General features: G+C 34.5%; 2 long non-coding RNA genes across 7 annotated transcripts; both read right to left on the bottom strand.

Moving 5' to 3' along the window:
- Window positions 1-7,755: 7,755 nt before the first annotated feature.
- LOC105160103 (uncharacterized) lies at window positions 7,756-10,389 on the bottom strand. 6 transcript variants are annotated; one of them, XR_016065274.1, is made up of 5 exons: window positions 10,107-10,389; window positions 8,878-9,173; window positions 8,679-8,771; window positions 8,133-8,596; window positions 7,756-8,055 (listed from the first exon to the last, which is right to left on the bottom strand). It is a non-coding gene; the product is annotated as an uncharacterized LOC105160103 (long non-coding RNA). The 6 variants fall into 6 exon arrangements; XR_847671.2 differs by having other exon boundaries at window positions 8,878-9,018; window positions 10,107-10,388; XR_016065276.1 differs by lacking the exon at window positions 10,107-10,389 and having other exon boundaries at window positions 8,133-8,238; window positions 8,324-8,596; window positions 8,878-9,554.
- A 1,987-nt stretch (window positions 10,390-12,376) lies between these two features.
- On the bottom strand, window positions 12,377-16,443 carry LOC148788311 (uncharacterized). The gene is made up of 3 exons (XR_016065330.1): window positions 16,289-16,443; window positions 14,465-14,565; window positions 12,377-13,204 (listed from the first exon to the last, which is right to left on the bottom strand). It is a non-coding gene; the product is annotated as an uncharacterized LOC148788311 (long non-coding RNA).
- Between the last annotated feature and the right edge of the window lie 734 nt (window positions 16,444-17,177).

The raw sequence follows: 17,177 nt of genomic DNA, 5'->3' as shown, positions 1-17,177 counted from the left end.
GATGGGTCCTTAAGGACCCGGGACCCGATCAGGTCCTAATTCTTAAGACCTATTACCCACCCTACTCTTAATCTTTTGGACCCGGATGGGTCGGGTCTTGCTGGTTCCTGGTTGATTTGCCACGTCCCTAAATCCAAAGCATCTGATCGATGCGTACTTAAAACCGTTAATCGAAGAGATGCTGCATTTGTGGCATGTGGGTGTTCCGACAGATGATAATGCCACGGACAACACATTTATCATTCGGCAGCGTTGATGTGGACTGTAACGACCCACCCGCCTATAGGATGGCGTTTGGGCGGAGTACTTCCGGTGTTATGGGTTGTGTGGTTTGTATGGATGACACACGGGCATTGCATCTGTAGCACGATAGGAAAGCCTGCTACTTTGACTGCCACACATAGCTTCTCTTTGATCAGCATCCCTACCAAACGAACAAGAAAGCCTTCACGAAGAGCCGTGTAGAATACATGGTTGCACGTCCTAGCTGCCAAGAGACCAAATCCTTGATTGGGTTGCAGACATTAGTACTGCGGTTGAAATGGCGTTCACACTTCCTTCCAGCTATGATAGCGACCACAAATGGACGGAGAAAATCATCTTTTGGGATTGTCTATACTGGGCAATGCTTCTGATCCGACACAACCTTGATGTCATGCACATTGATAAAGGTGTTTAACAATATATTCATGGATATGGAGAGCATCTGTAATCGCCCGGAGCTTGAGTTGGATGAACGTAAATTGAACGTTATGCCTAAACAGTCTATACCCTAAGGAAGAAATAGAAGAGGAAGATATGTGAATGGATTTATGGCCATAAATTTCTTGATGACTACGCATCTAACCTTGCCTGTTATATTGACATGATGGAATTGTAGATACACGGTATGAAGAGCCACAACAGTCATGTATTCATGCAAAAATTGATCATGATTGCCTTTTGTAAAATACTTCCCGAGCATATATGGAGTGCATAATGGAGGTTAGTCTTTTATTCCAAAGCATATGCTCGGCCACGCTTGATGTTGCCAAGCTACATGAATTAGATAATAGTGTTGCAATCATGTGCAACTTTGACAATGTGTCTAATGAGTTCAAGAATGGTTTAAAGAATGTGTAAGATAATTCGTTTTGTTTTGAATTTTTAAAAGTACGTTGTGTCCAAATTTAAAATATTTGATTAATATATGAACATGCAGGTACATCCCGAGGTGAACTATAAGGACAGAGCTCCTGAAGTGTCATTATTGGGGTCCAAGTGCAGAAGTGATGTCGGTCCCTTGCTACTTTGTGAACAAGTACAACTTCCATATGGAACGTCACAGTGCCGGCAAGTCAACTATGAATTGTGGGGTGTGTGTCAAAAGTTCATCGTGTACATTGAGATCATTTAATTGACGTACCCACTTAATCCGAACTTGCACATCGTTCTATTCAAGTGTCGTTGGGTCGACCTAGTAAGAGGTATGAAGGTACACCAACGCTATCATCTCGTTGATGTAACCTTAAAAAAAATGTACCAAAAGGATGAGTCATTCAGACTTGCACAATAAGCAGTACAAGTGTACTACATTGAATACCTAAGTATGAGAAGGACAATGCGGATTGGATGGTTGTCTCCAAGACTAAGGGTTAGAGAGTTGTTGATGAGTCCAAGTTGACTGAGATTGCATATCAACCGGAGGAAGTCGTACCAGTTCGCAAAGTTGTTACGAACAATCAGTCGTATGATCTACATGATCCCAGTGGTTTACAAACTGCCCGAGAGCAGGGTGCAGGTACTTCACGAACTCCAGATGGATAAACTGATAATGAAGATGAAGAGGATGATGAAGATAACTTCAAAGACTAAAAGACTGATGAGGATGAATACAAGGCTACATAATGTATATTTTTTTAATGAAATATTTTTATTTTTCAATGTTGTAAAAAAAAAGGTTGTCACAATTTAAGGCGGCCAATTTTTGACGATAGGTGGGAAATAAAATTTTTTAACGACGAAAATGGAAAGAGCTATTACAAATGCAATTACAATTTAAAATTTTTTAAATCAAGATAAAAAAATGTGGGAATTTTAATTTCTATTAGCAGTTAGAAAGGCTATTACAAAGACCACTATAATGGTAAATTATACCAGCTGCTACAAAAGCAGTTACAAAAAATGAGCCATCTCAAAAATTAATAATTTTTTTTACATCCAGATACCTGATTCATAACAAATTTAAATATATGCAAGTATGTGGCTATTCAATCACATTAGGTGGTATGATTTTAAATCACATGGCCTGATTTAGAAATACACTATCTTGAATTACTATTACATTATAGGAACGATATGTCGAAATCCAAATACCCAATAAGGCTACTACTTGGCTGAATGAATTATTTTATAAGTGTAATTATATCTTATGGTTTGATCTTAATTTTGCTAGCCCGATTAATCCATGTAGTTGAACACTGTAAGGTGACAATTACATCAAACTAATACTGATATTTATGAATATACAAATTTATTGCATACTGCGTACATGTACCAATGTCAAATAATTTTTTTTATTTTTTAATGTATTTCAATTATATTATACCACTACAATGATATGTTTCTCCAGCATTAAATTGTTGAAAAATATTTTTTTTAAAAAAATTAAATAAAACTAATTAATTATTTGGAACACTTTTTGTAACTGCTTTAGGCACACCAATAAACAAAACAATGTCGTATCCATATTTTACTCTCCTGTCAGCCTCTGACGTGCAACCTTATATTCCACACGATTCTTTTGTGAAGGCTTTCTTGTACCTTTGGTAGGGATGCACTCGGGGAGAAACTGTCTGTGATAGTCAAAGTAGCACGCGTTTCTACAATAGCACAGATGAATGCCGTCCTCCATACAAACTAGAGAACCCATAACAGCGGCGGTACTTCAACTAGACGCCCTCCCATAGGCGAGTAGGTCGTTCACAGTCCACATCAATACAACACGCATAATGAATGTTTTGTCCATAGCATTGTCATATGTTCGAACACCACATTCCACAACTGCAACAACTCTTGAATCAACGTTCCAAATACATATCGATCAGACGCTTTGGATTAGAAGGGCCAGAGATTACCATCATAAGAAACATGTACCCGAAACTCATGCACGTACCTTGGGGAGATTGTGTGATATAGTGATAACGGGTTAACATGAAAAAGTACAACCATACTTCCTGTCGTCGCAAAATCGTCTATGCAAAAGCCCAGTCGAACATTATGCTGCTCTTTTGAGAGATCTGGCTATTTCCAATCAAAATGCTTCTAAACATATACATCGGAAGGATGACACATTGAGCCCTCCTCCTTCTGATGTCTGGAATGCCATGTCATATGCTCCGCAGTTGCTCTTAAATATTACAACCTCTATGGACGAGAAGTAAGGGGTAGGTAGCTAAGGACAACATACAGAGACTTCTTGCAGTGGGGGTCTCACTCTCGAGTCAGCTTGTACCTAGCGTTTCCAATAAACTTGCGGCATTTCCAAAATCGATGTTGTCCTTCAAGTATAACATGCAGCCATTCTTACACGCATCAATCTCCTCAATACGTAAACCCAAATTCTTTATCAACTTCTTCATACTGTAGTAATCTCTCACCACGGTGTAATCGGGGGGCAATATTTTATTAGCCCACTGGGATATTCGATCATATGACCACTCAGAAATATGGTCGTCTATCTTTACATCCTCCAGCTCCGCAACATATGCCAATTGAAATTGAGTGCAACTGTTCCAAAATAGTTGATCGACTACATGTACTATATCGTAAAAACGGTCTGCCAACCTTGACACATAATTATAAGGGCCATCTTCATAATAATATGAACTAGGACCAGCATCAATAAGGCAGGATCTCGTACAATTATCAGGCACACCATCGTGACAAGAAGAAAAATAACTCAGCCTGGCTGCATAAAAAACCATCATCTGTGCCAATCCATCTGTTGTTAATCACCTAGTGTGAATAATTAACCTCCTAATGAGCAGCTAGGGTTTGCTCCTCTGGCATTTGAGGGGCTGTCACAACATCAAAGTACTCATGTACCTTCTCCTCGCTATGACAAATTCAATTATAATATCATGGCGGAAACTCTTGCATATACAAATGATAACTGACATCGTTGAGTGTTTTGGACTTTGTGTTTTTACGCTTCCGACAAGGACACCTAATTTTATCTCCATACGTCATTTAGAAAACTGTCGAAAGAAGTGCTTTTTGTGTGTCCAGAAGGGAAAAAGCAGAAGTATTAGCAGTTACTTTTAGATCTTGGTCCAGGCCATCCCCCATTTCCTTTCTTGGCAGAATATCAGCCTATTAGCCCCTAGGCAGAACATGAATGAGAGCAACAGGAAGCGTGGCAGTCTCGCTTGTTCTCGAATCAGTGCACTAGGGTCCGAAGGAGAAGATGATTTCCGACAAGTGAACATTCATAGAAAGAATACGCTATGCTTCCTCTTAGCTTTACGACTCTAAACAAATGATGAAGAATGGGGGCACATCATGAATGACGATATGACCACGCTGACACTTGGCCTATTCTATGAAAGTATTAACCTCATCATCAAACTTCAGAGTAAGAACTACCCTCCTCGAGAGGTTCTAATAATACATCCATCTCCTCAATTATCATAACATGATGATATATATGTTACTGAATATATATATATAATTATATAATTCGGCCGGTAAATTTATAAATTTTTAATTACACTAACTAAGAATACATAATATATATATCTATAAGATCAAAAAATTGTAAAACTAGAATAAGTAAATTACAATTACTTTAATTAACACAAAAGACTGAAATTAATAGTTACCTAGTCAACCAACTCAATCGAGATCAGTAGTAGACGGTCCAAATATACACAAAAATCTTCTGAAGGTATATACAACAAATGAAATAAAATAAAAACAACTTGCAACATAAATATATATAACGCGTTTTTGTACCGACCTTTGGAACAACAAATCCAGGCGTTGAAATAGAGCCGTTATAATACACGTATTTAGAATTGCTTGTGATTTAAATATTGCAATGACCGTTCATTTTTTAAATTGGCAGTTCTAAATATACACAACAGTTACAATAACCGTATCAAAGTAGTTACGGCCAAAATTAATTATCGATTTTTGTAACTGTCTTCTTACTTCAAAGTTTTGTAGCGGCCTTCCGTACATTTTTTGTAACCACCAACATTATAAGAAATGATGGCCGTTACAAATTTCAGCAACAATTACAAATATTGTTGCAAGTTGTAATGGCTGTTGTAATATGTGCGAATTGTCACGGCCTTTTAAACGGCATCGGCCGTACAACTTCACAAAATTAATATTATATCTCCAACTTTACATCAGTATAAATTATCTATACAAATTTGTACCTGTTTGCTCTGGCCGTTACAAAAAAAGTCATTATAAATCTCGTATTTTTTTTATATTGATCGTATAAAAATTACTAGATTAATATTCGAATATTCATAATAACACTTTAGTCACAAGAATAAATGAAATAAATATTAAATGATAATAAGTTTGAAATTATAAATTTTTAGTTACAAGAATTATACATAAAAATATTATAGTATATAATTAGGGATACATTTAAAGGGATAATATAATATAATGATAATAATTATTTATTATCACTAAATTGTCACTATATATGACTTAGCAATTAACTTTAAATATAATGTTATACCACTAGTTCTTAATTTATAATTTTAAATTTAAAAGATTGACAATATTAATTTATACAGTGCAGAGTGCATGGTAACATTTATGTGTGTCACATCATATGGATTGACTATTAGAAAATCGTAAATAGTTTGTGGGGAAGGTGGTACTCAAATCAACATAAAAAAATGTTTCAAATATAAATGACAAATTACAGAACAATAATTGACCTATCAATAAAACCATATATTAACTTTACAATTATAAATATTTGAATCGATGATATTTAAATATAGGATTGTAAAATAATTTTGTAACTTTTTGGACTTTTCATAATTTTGATTTTTTCGATGCCAAATCTTGCAAAGATTGTCGAAATTAAGCATGTATCCCTCGCGATTTTGATATTTTTATCCTTTATGTTTTTAAGAGATGCAAGAGACTCACGTAATTTTTTGATATTCTAAAAATTTGATCGTTCCAGTATCGAATTTTGTGAAACTTATAAATGAATCATGTGCCACATTGTTTTCTTTTTTTAATTTTTATTCATGTTGGCAAAAGTGAATCATTCAAAACAAAAGTCCCAATTTAATTAAACCACATGAGGCCCACATGATTTATTCAAATAATTTTTTCAAAATCCGATAGTGAAGGAATCAACATTGTAAAATATAAAAAAAAAAAAATCATAATTCTTTTTGCGATTCTAGGAAGATAAAAAGTAGAAGTATCAAAATATTAAAATTAAAAAAACCAAAAACAATATTTAAGCCTTAAAAAATATAAGTACCTAAGACAAATATTAACTTTACAATTAATAAAGATTTGAATCGATGATTTGAAAGATAGGGTTCTAACACAATTTTGTAACTTTTTGGTACAATTTTAAACATTCAATGTCAAATCTTGCAAAAATTGTTGAGATTAATCATGTGCTCCTTTCTATTTTGATATTTTTATCCTTTATATTTTTAGAAGATGCAAAAGACTCCTGTAACTTTCAAAATGAATTATGTACCACATTATTTTATTTTTTAAATTTTCATTCATATTGCCAAAAATGGACCAATTATATTATTATTTAATTTTGCTACTATGGGACAGGGCAATTTAAGTAGGAGTTTAAATTCAAATGAGTACCTGTCTATGATAAAGAGACACAACAAAACAATTTAATTCTTGATCACAAAAATTCATGTTACAATTATTAATCTTTCACCAAAAATAAATATGAAATATCAATAATTTTGATTTTATCATTATATTATTATTAGTGGCAAAAATTACACATAGTATTGCCACAATACATAATAATTGTATGTTCATAGTGACTATATATATGTCACTAATTCTTTAAGTCGACAAATTCTATAGTAGTATTAGTAGTAGTAGTGGTAATAATAATAATAATAATAATAATAATAATAATAATAATATAATTAGTTAAAAAAATTAAAACTATCAGTGAGAAGAGGTGATAATCCAAATATTCAATTCGTAGGACGTTTGAAATTATTAGTATTCTATATTGAAATGATAAAATCCACAGGCTGTCAACTTGTTGTGTCCATTACCATTAATTATAATAAGCAACTTAGCCATAGTATTTTATATTGGATTGTTTGTAACGGCCATTAGTTATGGGGAATGGTCGTTGCGTTGATTTTTGTATTTCTTTTTTCAACTGTTTTTGTAACGGTTTTTGTAACTTTTTATGCATATTATGTTTTTATTTTTGGCACTATTTTGTTAGTGCTTTTTACACTAATTTTATAACTGTTTTTTTTAATTGGTATTTTCGAAATTGATAACTATCTTTTACACGGTATTTGTAACGGTTGCGTGAATTACTGATAGTTATACGTATTCCAAAAGTCGTTAGAAAAATAATAATAGTTATACGTATTCCACAAGCAATGATAATTTTTTTATAATAGTTAATTGTATTTAATCTATTTTAATTTTTATTTTTGTAAAAATAAATTATTGAATTTTTTGTTAAATGTGCAATATTATATAAAAATATATATAATATAACAAGAAAATAAAAATAATTTAATTACAAAGATAAAAGTATTGTTTAAAAATTGTATTTACACAAATAAAAAAAATTAATCTAAATCAACACACCCATCGACTGTGGGTTCTCCGTCATCGTCGTCCGGTACTGGGAGATCAGTTGGAGGCTGGGGCACTGGAGGATCGGGACATGTGGATCCATCCACAGCCACAACTATTGCTCATTTAGGGTCACTGAGTCTTAAGTGGACAATGGAGGATCTGGATTATTGTTGTGCTGGCTCTGATGTTGCTCAATCATCCTAAAAAACAGCACTTATGAATAGATTAAATGATTAGATTTTTTAAAAAATAATTCTAAATTCTAAAATTAAATTAATTCTTATACTTACCGCGACCTCTGTTGCCCTAGGGCCGTTTCATTGGCCATCCTCCTTCATTTTTTGTCGCACTTCTCGAACACTCTATTTGTTTGACTGGGTGTACGAGTTGTACCCCCTCAAAAATCATTTAAAGAAATGATAAGAAATTTTAAAAAATTAAATTAAACTAGTAATATCGGTTAAAATACATAGCATCTTACGCTTGTAGACCCTAATGGAGGACGACTCCCCTCGGTAGATGGTAGCAGCTACGTCGGGGATGGCTGCTCGATTGACCTTATTTTTCCCCAAATGTGCCTGGAATTCCGGACTTGCCCAATACTCCAAAAGTTGGCACTAGATCTTATCGGCCAGCCACAAGAGTTGGGCCAACTTGTTTCGGGCATCGACGAACCTCTTCCACAGGAATTTACCCGCCGCGACTTGACGACCTTGAATATGGAGTCTTCGTCGTTGTCCCACCGGTACGACAACTGCAAATTTCATAAAAATTTAAACAGTATAAGTATTAGACTAAAAATATAAGTAATACTTAAAATTAAATATTATTCTTACCCTTAAATATTAAACCAGAATAATTGGCGCTCCTGTGAGATCTGCAAAATGTACCCTAGGGATGTGGATAGTGTCCTTTCATTATAGTGTGAACTGCAGTGTGAAAATTTTCGATTGGACGTAAAAAAATAATTAAATATTAAAAATAAAAAATATAATGAATTTTTTATTGTATAATTATAAAAATTAGCGTATGTACCTTGCGTTTGGAAGTTGATATACTGCCTTTGGGACGGTAGTGGCGCTGGTAGCATCCCACAGTCTAGGTGGGGCCTATCGTGTGGTGGTGGTGCATCCCACGGTCTAGGCGGGACCTATGTACTACTGGGCCTCACCGCATCTATAAAGAGTTAGAGGTGACATGGACGTAAGCTTTGGTGGTGGGGCTGGTAGGGGTGCATCCTCACTAATAAATAGAATAGGACTGGGAGGGCCACAGCTACGTGCACGACCCCCACCTCGTCCCAAAAGAGGCAGAGCATCGATGTCATGAATCTAAAATGTATAAAAAATTTTAAAATAGTCACCAATTGTCCAAAACTTTCCAAAATAGGCATTATCCATTACTACGTAAAACTAAATTTATATTACAGAAAATTACCTAATATATCCTAAAATTATCCAAAATTACCTAATGTCCAAAAATTTTAAACTCCTTTATTTTCTTAAAATTGTATTCAGGTACAAGAATTTCCTAAAATTATATTAGGTGCAATTATTTTTTCCTAAAAAAGGTACAAAGGTCCAAATATTTCCTAAAATTATATTAAGGTTCCTAAAAATTGTACTAAGGTACAAGTATTTCTTAAAATTACATTAAGGTCCAATTGTTTTTCCTAAAATTGACATAAAGATCCAAGTATTTTATTTAAAATTACATTAAGGTTCATTTTGTTTCTAATTTACGTAATTTTTTTAAAATTACATTAAGGTCCCAATTTTTTCAAAAATTATATTAAAGTTCAATTTTTTATTGTAATTGCAAAAATTATAGAAAATTTTAATTAATTGCAGAAATTACCTAACATATTTTCTTTTACGAAATACTTTTAAACAAACCGATAATTTACAAAAAATTAAAAATTAAAACAGAAAAGTATTAAAACTATTAAAAATTATAGAAAATGATTAAATTTTTTTGAAATTATAGGGAATTTTAAAAATTACATAAATTTATTAGAAGTTACAGAAACATTAAATTTATTAAAATTAGAGAAATATTATAAAATTACAGAAAATATGAAAAAAATGTATAAAAATTATAGATTATATGAAAAAATATATAAAAATTATAGAAAATTTCTACAGACGACAGAAATATTTTCTAAAATATTATATTTCTTTTTAAGATTATTGAATTTTTTAAAAAATGTTCAAATTACATAAAATAAGAAACAATTAAAAAAAAAAAAAGTTGGGGTACTTAACTAGTGGTGGGGCGGGTGGGGAGCTGGCGACAACAATCGACGGTGATGGGGGCAGGTCGGAAAAAAAGAGAGACAAAGTGAGAGAAAAAGAGAGGAGAGAGAGACGGTTGGTCCTAGGGCTGCTGAGAAGAGAGACGGTTGGTGCTGGGGCTACTGAGAAGAGAGAGAGAGACGGCGAAGGAAGTAAAGAGGAGAAGAAAGAAATGGGAAAAGAAAATCTGGTAAGTACCAATTATATATATTTTTTCTTGGCTGTTACAAACACCGGTACAAACTGTATTACAATTTTTGAAAGGTCGTGACTAAATGAGATACAAAAACAGAATCGTGTATAAAATCGTTACAGATAGAGTTACAATATGTATCATATTTATACTACCAAAAACAGCATCGTATTGGAGGCCGTGTGAATGCCGTTAGATGTATTCCAAATTAATAAAATGATGTCTTTTTGCTTCTAATTGTTTAAAAAAATTGTTACAAATGGTATTCCAAATAACTAATTAACTTTTATTAAAATGTAAAAAGAAAATCCATATTGGACAATTTAATGATGCAGAAACGTATCCATTATGCGGAATAGTACAATTCAAATACATAAAACAAAATATAGTTGAAATTGATACATTTTCGCAGTATACAATAAATTTATAAATTCTAAAATGTTCGTATTACATTGATGTAACTATCATCTTACATCAGTGAACTACATAGATTAATCGGGTCGTCAAAATTTGAATCAAACCATTAAATATGATGATACTAATAATAAGAATACATTGGGCAAAGTTTTAACCTTAATAGGTATATGGATGCCTAGATATCATATCTGAAATATAAGAGTAATGATTCAAGATGGTGTATCGTTGAATCAGGCCATATGATTTTAAATCATATCGTCCGATATGATCTAATGGATGCATTCTTGTATATATTTAAATTTGGTATTAATCAGGTGCTTGAATTTAAAGATATCGTAATTTCCAATATGAATTTGTCAAATATTTAAAAATTTGTAATGGTGTTTTAAACGGTTTAGTTAATTTCACTCTTGTATCAGCATTTGCGGGCAGCTATTGTAACGGCAAATGAAATAAAAGAACCCTCCCCGCCCCCCAAAGTTTTTTATTTTGCTGCCATTAATTTCATATGAACCGACTTTTGCAACGACCATTTAAAATTTGGCCGTTACAAAACATCATTCCCTCCATTTTTCGTGTTGGCGCAAAAAGTTTGTCGCCACACATTGTAACAACCCTTGTAATGATCTGATTAATTCTTGGCTATTACAAATTATTTTCTTAAAAAAAATTATTTTTTTTAATACAATATTCCAAAATTGTAATATTTCATTACAATACTCTAGATTATGTAGTATCATATTCATTAGTCTCGTAGTTTTGGAAGCTATCTCCATCATCCTCGTCTTCTTCGTTATCAATTTGAACATGTTGCGTCTTTAATCTACCTGCATCCTACTGGTGTGCCATTGAAAGATCAACAATGATTTGTATATCATTGGGATCATGGCGATTGTACGTCTAATTATCCATAGCAACTTCAGAGACTAGGGGGACTTCTACCAGCTGATATGCGATATCATTACACCGAGACTCATCAACAATTCTTCGAGCTTTGGTTTTGCAAACAACCATCAAATCTGCTTTGTCTCTCTTCATATTTTGGTACTCGGTGTAGTACACTTATACTGCTTGTTGTTCCCGTATGAATGTCACCCTTTTGGTACACCTTTTTGAAATTTACATCAATAAGGTGATATCATTAGTGCACTTTCATACCTCTTATTGGATCGACCCAACGACACTTGAACAGAACGACATGCCGATTTGAAATAAGTGGGTATGTCACTTGCCTACATAGTGACGTTCCGAGTGGAAATTCTAACCATTGAGAAAGTAGCATGGAACGTCGATAATGAGAGTTTAGGAGCCCGTCCTCCGTGCAGTTCATATATTACAATTTTGTATATAGCATAACATATGCTGCCAATTATTTAAAAGATGCATAAACTTACACGTCGTTTATTCGAACTAATCTTTTAAATTGGTCGATATAAGTCGATCAATAATTTTGTTGTCTAAATGGTAGTGCTGGTACAATTCATTCAAGAATGATCAATGTGGAAGACGGTTAAATTATATATATATATATACACTTAACATGTAAATTTAAACTACAAAGTATGACAATAACAACTTATTCATAATAAGGCGTGACTACTTCACAATTGTTCACTATGTACATCTCGATTATATGGTGTTCTGATCTACTGAGCCATCTTTTATTTGAGACACCTACTGAAATTCGAGCTCAAGATTAGATGAACAAGGCCTTGAAGAAGTTGAATAAAGGAAGCAGAAACACTATATGCAGCATACTGAAGAAGAAAAAGGAATAGTGTAGTCGCTTTTTTTCTTAATTACACAAATGCGACTTTAACTATTCATTTTTGTTTTCTTGTTACCCGGGCCAGAGTTAGTTAAGTTGGTTATCCATCTTTTTTTTTCTTATGTAGATATACATTGTGTAATCCATTGCAATTGATTTGATGAATTTCTCTTTCTTCCTTCAAATTCAACTAATCAAAACTCCCTGCTTTCCTGAACCCTTGAATGGCTTACTGTTTCTACGTCTTGGGTTCCAGTATGCTACCAGAGCAGTATACTCCAATTTCCTTTCAAGAATCATGGCTGATAAGAAATCAATCTAAGGAGGAAAACAAGAAGATTTAAAATCCCAACAAATTCCAGAAATTATGAGATTGCAAGGAGGAGATCACCTAGGTATGACCTGGGTTATAGTACCTCTTGATGGAAACAACTATTTTTCTTGGGTAAGATCAATAAAATTTGATCTAGGGGCCAAACAAAAGTTGGGATTCATTGATGGAACATGCCATAAACCAGACCAAGATAAGAATGAAATTGAGCAATGGCAAAGAATGGAATATATGGTGGTTTCTTGGATCCTAAACTCTATCTCAAAATACATTGTAGAGGTTTTTCTTTACACAACGTCTGCAAGAGATCTTTGGCTTGAATTGGAGTCCATATTTGGTGAAAGCAATGGGCCTCTTCCCTACCAAATACAAAGAGAAATAACCTCCATTACACAAGGAAATAAATATGTGGTCGTTCACTACATCAAGCTTAAAAAATTATGGGATGAGCTTGTAAGTTTGGGTCCATTGCCAGCCTGTTCTTTTGGAGCTAGCAAGAAATTCGCAGAACAAACTACCTCAACTCAGTTAATTCAATTCTTGATGGGCCTAAGTCATGTGTATGACCATGTACGCAATCAGATTTTGTTAATGGGCCCCTTGCCCACTATAGGCAAGGTGTACTCCATGATCTTGCGAGTCGAGAAACAAAGGGAAGTGTATTCAAGAACTCTTGAACCTGACAGGGAAAATGTCATGGTTGTTCAATCCCTAGATTTCAGAAAAAAGAGTATCCACAAAGGTTTTCTCAAAAAGAAAAGCTTCAGCGACAAAAGACAAATGTATTGTGACCATTTCAAGAAAACAGGGCAGTCAAAGGAGAGTTGCTTCGAACTGAACGGTTTCCCTGACTGGTATAAGGATTTAATGGAACAAAGACGAAGAAACAATGAACCACATATGAATAAAGTGCTTGATATACATGTAGAAGATGGAGGGAAAAGTCCCCATGCTTCTACAATTACTGGAAACAAACTGTTAAAACATATCAAGGCAGAGGTGAAGAAAGCTTTGCAAAGTCAAGAGTTCAATCAAACTCATTCCACTTTTGTTCAGACAGAAGACTCTACAAATTTTGCAGGTACTTTTTTACACAAAAGAGAGTTATTTCTTGATAATGATACGTGGATCATAGACAGTGGTCCCTCGGAAGAGGTGAAGAAAGCTTTGCAAAGTCAAGAGTTCAATCAAAGTCATTCCAATTTTGTTCAGACAGAAGACTCTACAAATTTTGCAGGTACTTTTTTACACAAAAGAGACTTATTTCTTGATAATGATACGTGGATCATAGACAGTGGTCCTTGGGCCCACATGTGTATGAATCCAAGTCTTTTTTATACTCTCCAGACACTAGATGCCAGTAGCTTTGGCAAGCTGCCTGATGGAACTTCACATGAACTCAAACACATAGGGGGACATACATATATTTGAACATATATTTCTTAAAAATGTCTTTATGTGCCTAGCTTTAAATACAATCTTTTGTCCATTAGTATGTTGTTTTGATTTAGGGTATTTTAGTGTCACCTTTACCCGTTACCAGAACTTTGTGCAGGACCTTGTGATTAAAGAAGTAATTGCAGTAGGTAAGAAAAGGGGAAAGCTCTAAACATGGATACCTCCTGAGCACATGGATCATTTCCGAAACTGTGTAGCTCCTCTGAACAATCAAGAGAAGGATTAACGGCCCATGAACTTGTGCATAATAGGCTGGGGCATCCTAAGAAAGATGTAATATGTCATTTGTCTTTTGCAGTAGATAAAAATTCACAATTTAAGGACTGTGAAACCTGCCCACTAGCTAAGCAACACAGGCTGTGTTTCCCACTTATACATGTTGAGGTCTGGGGTCCATACAATCAATACTCTATTACACATTGCAGTTAGATGCTTACCATAGTGGATGACTATAGTAGGGCAAACTAGACCTACATGATGATACATAGGTCCCAAGTTCAACAAAAATTGGAGTACTTCTGTAAGATAATTGGGATACAGTTCAATCTTAAAATTAAGAAGGTAAGAACTGACAATGGAACTAAGTTTGCAAATGAACAATGTCAAGCATTCTTCCAAAACAAAGGCATCATAAATCAAAGGACATGTGTGTATAGCCCTCAAAAAAATGGAATTGTTGATAGGAAGCACCAACATTTGCTTCAAGTAGCAAGATCACTCATGTTTTTAGCCAAAATGCCTCAAAGGTTTTGGGAGAAGCATTTCTTACAACTACGTTATTTCTAAATAGAATGCACACACAAACATTAAAATGGAAAATACCATATGAATTGCTATATAAAACAATGCCTAATTATACTTATCATAAAACATTTGACTGCTTATGTTTTGCCACTAATGTCACCCCACATAAGAGAAAATTTGAACCTGCAGCTATAAGATGTGTATTTCTAGGTTATGCCCAAGGAAAGAAGGCATACGAAGTTATGGACCTCAGTACAAACTTGATGCAACAACACAGAACCTAAAAACATGTCATTCCCTCTACCCATTATTGATCAAAATGAAGAAACTAGATATACAGAGGAGGAAGAACAAATCACTCACCCCTAAGAACAACCTATAATACTTAGAAGATTAACAAGAAACACAAACAGGTCTGCATGGATGAAGGACTTTGTATGCAATTATTAAGCTGACTTTTCCTCTAACAATTTTCTGAATCAAATATAAGGTTGCTTTGTGGAAAGGTCAAATCATTACAGGAACCTAGAAACTTTACGGGGCTCAGCAGCAACAAGAGTGAAGAGATGCAGTGAAGCAAGAAATCAATGCATTGGAGAAGAATAACACTAGGCAAATTACTTCACATCCAAGAGGAAAGAATGCAATAGGATGCAAGTGGGTTTTCAAAACAAAACTCAAACCAGATGGAACCATAGAGAGGCACAAGGCAAGACTGGTAGCTAAAAGCTTCAACCAGGTAGAAGGAGTTGATTATAATGATTGCATCGCCCAGTTCCTAAAACAGTAACTGTGAGGGCACTATAAAGTGTTGCAACAGCAAAAGGAAATCCCTCTTCAGGTTTGTTCTTCCCTGCCAACAACAGTTTTGAACTAAAAGTATTTTCTGATACAAATTGGACAGCATGTCAAGCAACTAGGAGGTCATTGACAGGGTTCTGCATTTTCATGGGAACAAGTCCAATCTATTGGAAGACTAAAAAGCAGATAACTGTTTCTAGATCTTCTACTGAGGCAGAGCATAGGAGTTTGGCAACAACTATATGTGAAATCGTATGGATGAAAAATTTACTTAAAGATTTAGGTGTTGAGGTTTAGACTCCAATCTCCTTTTTTTGTGACAACTAAGCTGCGATACATATAATTGAGAATCTAGTCTTCCACGAAGGACCAAGCACTTTGAAATCAACTGCCATGTTATAAGGGATAAATACAAGGAAGGCCTTATTCTGCCTACTTACTTAGTATCAAAAGAGCAGGTAGCAGACCTGTTCACCAAGCCATTACCAAGTAGGTCGTTCTTACATCTATGCTCCAAGTCCAGCTTGCAGGGAGCTGTCGAATTCAAGCTCAAGATTAGAAGAACAAGGCCTTGAAAAAGTTGAAGAAAGGAAGCAGAAACACTGTCTGCAGCACAATGAAGGAGAAGAAGGAATTATGTAGTCATTTTTTTTCTTACTTATAAAGTCGCGTTTTCACAAACACGACTTTAACTGTACGCTTTTGTTTTTATGGTACCTGAGCCAGAGTTAGTTAAGTTGGTTATCCATCTTTTTTTTATTATGTATATATACACTGTGTAATCCATTGCAATTGATTTAATGAATTTCTCCTTCTTCCTTCAAAATGAACTAATTAAAACTCCCTTCTTCCCTACTCCCTTGAATGGCTTATTGTTTCTGTGTGTTGGGTTCCAACAACACCAGTAGCTTGACCAGGGTAGTTGAAAATAGGCCTTTGGTTTACATCTTTGTTGCTCGTGAGATTATCGAATATATGAGGCGTGCTTCATTCTATGAGATCATCCACTTGTGGTCACTACTACAGCCGGAATGGAGCGCTAATGGTATTTCAACTGTAGTACTGATGTCTGCAACCCAATCGCGAATCTGCTCTCTTGTCAGCCTCGGACGTGCAACCTTATATTCCAAAACGATTCTTTGTGAAGGTTTTCTTATTCCTTTGGTAGGGATGGTTCTTAGAGACTATCTGTGGTAGTCAAAGTGGCACGCTTGCCTATAGCGCTGTAGATGGAATGTCTATGTACCATCCATACAAATTGGATAGTCCATAACACTGGCGGTACTCCACTCAGACACCATCCCATAGGCGGGTAGGTCATTTACACTC

The sequence above is a fragment of the Sesamum indicum genome, linkage group LG4 (assembly GCF_026168435.1).
Source record: "Sesamum indicum cultivar Baizhima isolate 11 linkage group LG4, ASM2616843v1, whole genome shotgun sequence".
Classification (NCBI taxonomy): Eukaryota; Viridiplantae; Streptophyta; class Magnoliopsida; order Lamiales; family Pedaliaceae; genus Sesamum; species Sesamum indicum.
Note: the sequence above shows the minus strand (reverse complement) of the source record. Positions and strands in the feature narration are given on the sequence as shown.